Raw genomic sequence first — 5,402 nt, forward strand, 5'->3', positions numbered from 1 at the left:
CGCCGCCGTCCGCCGCCCGGGCGCCGTCGCCGCCGGCCACCGCCTCCTCCTCACGTCGCCGGCCACCGCCTCCTCCCTCGCCGCCGGCCACCACGGGCCTCAAAGTCGGCGAGGCCCCGGCGATCCTCGGGCTCTGAGAGCCTCGCCTGATCCGGATCCGGTCGCGTGAACAGTAAACCCTAACCCCCGATTTTTTTTCTAAGTCCCGAAAATTTTGATCCAAGTTGCTCTGTTCGAGGTCCCGTAACTTTGCAACCGTAGCTCCGTTTTAGGTATATGATATATCAAAATCTTCGCCTCGACATGTACATCATTTCATTCCATTGCAACATTTGTATTTGAGGTCGTCTTGTTGCCCAAAATGCTGTTAGAAGTAGGCTTCATGAGTAGATTGCAGATCCGTTAGTTCATCTTGCACTTTTGTCATTTTTGCTATGTTTAATTCGTGCATGATATGCCTGTGCCCCTTTGGGATGAATTGTTAAGCATTTTGTCTTATTTCCAGAGGTGCCACCCATGCATTTTTAGGATGTGTGTGTTGTCTTGTGCAAGCTTGTGAAGGGAGGTACCTGAGATTGCTGATTTCAGGGACTTGGTGATTTTCACTAAGTCTGGGATATTTTAGTTCATGATGCTATATGTCCAGCTTGTTTCCTAGTGGTCCGTGCCTATTTTGAGGATGATCAGTAAGGGAGTTTTGGTATTTATGTTATGCTCAATCCATCCATGTCTTTGTTTGCATATGTGGAGTGCTCTAGGTTGACTCAATCGAGCTCAACTTTGGCTTCGTTGTTAATCTGGGCAGATCGTCAACTCGTTTGCGATCTCGCCGGTGCTATTGTTAGTGATCCATGCATGCTATGCCTTTGTTCTTGCCATGTGTAGCTAGCATATTGTGCCTTCTTGCTGGATATATGCTTTCCTTGCCATGATTTGCACCATAGTTAGTGCATCGAGCTCGTTTACATGCCTTCGCGAGTTAAATTTCTGCATGTCTCAGTTTTCACTAAGTCTGAAAACTGATTGTGTTTTAGCTATGTTCGTGTGCCCGTTAATATATTTTGTGATCCCTTTTGGCCCCAGGTCACTTTGGGTGTTTTGTTAAGCTTGTTGAGTAGCTCCATGCCATATTCTTACTTTTCATGTTCAGGTCATCTATCATGTTGTTTTGCTGCTCCGAAGAGAGCATCGTGATCTGAAATTTCAGGCTAGTGTTAATTTCACTAAGTCTGGAATCTGTTTTGCATATTCATTTTTGCCATGCTTGTTTGAACCTCTTAATGGATGAATTTGCCTATGGCTCAGTGCTAGTGTTTTGTTAACCATCTTGTGTACATCACTGCCATGTATTTTGTTTTCATGTTTGGTGGCTGTAGCATGTTCATTTCGTTGCATTTAGGAGCCTACTTGCTGTATATCGCAGATCGGTTCGTTTCGTAAAACGCTCGCCATTTCCAAACCGTAGCTCCGATTCCAATGATCTTTATATCGTTTTCAAGCGATTTCATCCCCTCTATCCAGTGGCACACTTGGTTTTCCAAGTTGATGCCAGGTTCATGCATTTCCTGTCATATCTTGCATTTTGCATCCCGCATCGCATCCCGCATAGCATATCGTCATTTCATCATATTGATTGGTCTTGCCCGTGGTTGATTGTATCCTTGTTGCTTGTTTGTCTTGTTGGGTAGAGCCAGGAGACGAGTTCGCTACCGAGGAGCCCGTTGAGTTTGCTTGTGAGGATCCAGTCAACTCTGACAACTGTGCAGGCAAGATGATCATACCCTCGAAATCACTACTATCTTTGATATGCTAGTTTGCTCGCTCTTTTGCTTTGCCACTGCTATGATGCCTACCTTTTGCTTGTCAGCCTCCCAATTGCCATGTTGAACCTCTAACCCACCATTGTCCTAGCAAACCGTTGATTGGCTATGTTACCGCTTTGCTCAGCCCTTCTTATAGCGTTGTTAGTTGCAGGTGAAGATTGGAGCCGTTCCTTGTTGGAACATTTATTTGACTTGTTGGGATATCATTATATTGCTATGTTGTCTTAATGCATCTATATACTTGGTAAAGGGTGGAAGGCTCGGCCTCTCGCCTAGTGTTTTGTTCCACTCTTGCCGCCCTAGTTTCCGTCATCTCGGTGTTATGTTCCCGGATTGTTGCGTCCCTTACGCGGTTGGGTTATAATGGGAACCCCTTGATATTTCGTCTTGATTAAAGCTTGTCCAGCAACGCCCAACCTTGGTTTTACCATTTGCCACCTAGCCTTTTCTTTCCCTTGGGTTCTGCAGACTCAAAGGTCATCTTATTTTACCCCCCCCCCCTGGGCCAGTGCTCCTCTGAGTGTTGGTCCACCTGTCAGCTACCGGTGGCCACCAGGGGCAACTCTGGGCTGGCCTACCCGTACCTACGACAATCTGAGTGTGCCCTGAGAAAGAGATATGTGCAGCTCCTATCGGGATTTGTCGGCACATTCGGGCGGTGTTGCTGGTCTTGTTTTAACCTGGCGAAGTGTCTTGAGTTACCGAGATACCGAGTCTGATCGGAACATCTTGGGAGGAGGTCTATTCCTTCGTTGACCGTGAGAGCTTGTCATGGGCTAAGTTGGGACTCCCCTGCAGGGATTGAACTTTCGAAAGCCATGCCCGCGGTTATGGGCAGATGGGAATTTGTTAATGTCCGGTTATAGATTACTTGAACTAAACTTAATTAAAATGAATCAACCGTGTGTGGTACCGTGATGGCCCCTTCTCGGCGGAGTCCGGGAAGTGGACACGGTGTTGGAGTTATGCTTGCGCAGGATGTTCCTTTAGCTTCTCGCTCGTGCTTCGCCTTCTCTTCTCGCTCTCTTTTGCGTATAAGTTAGCCACCACATATGCTAGTCGCTTGCTGCAGCTCCACATATATTTGCCTTATCCATTCCTATGAGCTTAAATAGTTTTGATCGCGAGGGTGCAAGATTGCTGAGTCCCTGTGGCTCACAGATACTATAACTCCAGATGCAGGTCCAGGTGATTTCGATCCAGGTGACGAGTACGAGCTCAAGTGGGAGTTCGACGAGGACTCTCAGCGTTATTATGTTTCCTTTCCCGATGATCAGTAGTGGTGCCTAGTTGGGGATCGATTCAGGGCCTTGTCGCACGTTGGGTTCTTTTCTATTTTGGCGCCGTAGTCGGGCCATGAGTGTTTGTTTGATGGATGTTATTTATGTACTCTGATGTGACGTGGCGAGTGTAAGCCAACTATGTTATCTCCCCCTTTTATTATGTATTACATGGGATGTTGTAATGATTGCCTGACTTGCGACATTGCTTTCAATGCGGTTATGTCTCTAAGTCGTGCCTCGGCACGTGGGAGCTATAGCCGCATCGAGGGCGTTACACCAAGCATGGTTGTGATGAGGGAATCGTCGACGTGATCGAGCTTGGTCTCTTGGAGGCACACAATGGTGGCGTGGTAGTCGCGGATAAGGTCGTGCACGGCGTCACGACGGGCAGGGGCGTTGAGGCCACGCACATTCCGGCAGAGAAGCTTGACATTAGGTTGCGCCATATGGGGAAATGTAGATCACGCTGGGTTCGAATACAAGTAACATGCATTGAGGAGGCACACACGGATGCCAGGTCGCAGTTGCGTTGGCACGGAGTTGCAAACACAGGGACGACATAACTCGAAAGGAAGCAGCGAAGACAGTGCTACGAGCTACGACACGCATGGTAGGACTACACATTGGCAACAACGATGGCCTCACTGGCAGCTGCCTTCTTCTTTCCTGGCTTGTTCTTGGCCGCCTTGACATGCTTCGCAAGGTTCTCGATTGCTTGGATGACAGGAGCAGCAAGAGGCGTGTTGAACAGTGCCTCGTAGGCTAACTGAACCCCAACATCCATGTCCGATTCCGGGCCGAGCAGGTTGCATGCACGGGCAATCAGCTCCTGGACCGCCGAACTGCCCTGGAGGCACTGCCGCGTCTTCCTCTAAGCAATCCGCCCGCTCCTATGAGGCGAGGAGAGATTGATGCCTCTGGATCCTTGGGTCTTGGCTGGCTTCAGCACCGGGGCAGGCAACAGGGGCGCTGCAGGGGGGCGGCCATGGAGACCAAGAAACGGCCCAGCTCGCCGACGGCAGGCGAGAGAGAGCTCTCCGGCGCCACGCCATCAGCAGGCGCGGGTGCACCCGCCGGCACCGAAACAGCATCGCCAAAGCTGCCTGCCTGGACAGGGGAGGTCGGAGAGGAGTCTAGCCCTGACGACGCAGCCATGGCATTGAGGACAGGAGAGGCCGACGACGGGGGCACCACAGACGAGACGAGGTAGGGTCCCAGGAGCGCCACAGGCGGCAGGGACGAGGCCACCGGAGTGCGTCCAGGAGTGTCGCAGCAGAGAGACGAGTGGACCGCTGCCGCCAGAGAAGCGCAGCGGCTCTCAGACGCCAAGCCGGACAGGGGGGCCGGGCGCCAAAACCCGAAGGGCCGTCATCGATGCTGAGCGCTCCCAGAGCGCCGCAAGGCCCATCGGACCAGGCTTCCATCCCCACAGCCACAGGCGCGGATGTGCCGGACTCCAGGAGCAGAGGCGGCACCTAACCGACAGCAGCCGAAGCCGCGGCAGCCGCAGCCGGCAGGGCGATAAGGCGTCGCAGCTCGGCTGCCTCCCAAAGCACAACCTCTCACAGCGCCAGCCGCTCGTCAGCCTCCTTGCTACCAAAGACCCGTCTGACCTTGGCCTCGGCCATCGCCACCACTCCCATCTTCCTGAAGCAGCCCACGGCCGCGGAGGAGTCGGCTGCATGGCGCCGCCCGCCGCCGTCCCGACGGCCAGCCGCACGATCGTCGCGCCATCGCGGGGAGTGGGATCGTGGCCGCGCAATGACCTCTCCGTGGCCGCGCGAGGCCCGCCCATCGCCAGGGCCACCCGACCGGCCGTCATGGTCGTCGCCTTCATCATCGCGCCTCCACGGACGCTGCTCGCGGCAGGCGCCGGCACCGCCACCACTGGCACGGCCACGCGGTGTACCCCGCACCGTGGTGCCGCGGGAGTCGAACTCGCCAGGGATGACGACATCGTCAGAGGACACAGGAGCATGGTCGTCGATGGTTCCGCGGTGGCATGGCGGGAACACGGATGTCGGAGGGGAGTACGCCACATGCTGGCCATCTTGCGTCTCCGCGTCGAGAGGGGCTGAAGTGTAGTCCTCAACCCGTAGCAGGTGGACGATGACGCGGAAGGTGGCACCACGCAGGCAGCGCGCCGGCTGCCGCGCCGAGATCGTGACGCCATCGGGTGCACACGACGTGAAGGTCAGCAAGACCACCTTCGGGATTCTGCTCGGATTGGTCGTCCACGCCCAGAGACCGATGTCACGCGTGTCCGACATGGAGATGGAGCGCTCATCCATGACGT

Source organism: Triticum dicoccoides, chromosome 1A (genome assembly GCF_002162155.2).
Source record: "Triticum dicoccoides isolate Atlit2015 ecotype Zavitan chromosome 1A, WEW_v2.0, whole genome shotgun sequence".
Taxonomy (NCBI): domain Eukaryota; kingdom Viridiplantae; phylum Streptophyta; class Magnoliopsida; order Poales; family Poaceae; genus Triticum; species Triticum dicoccoides.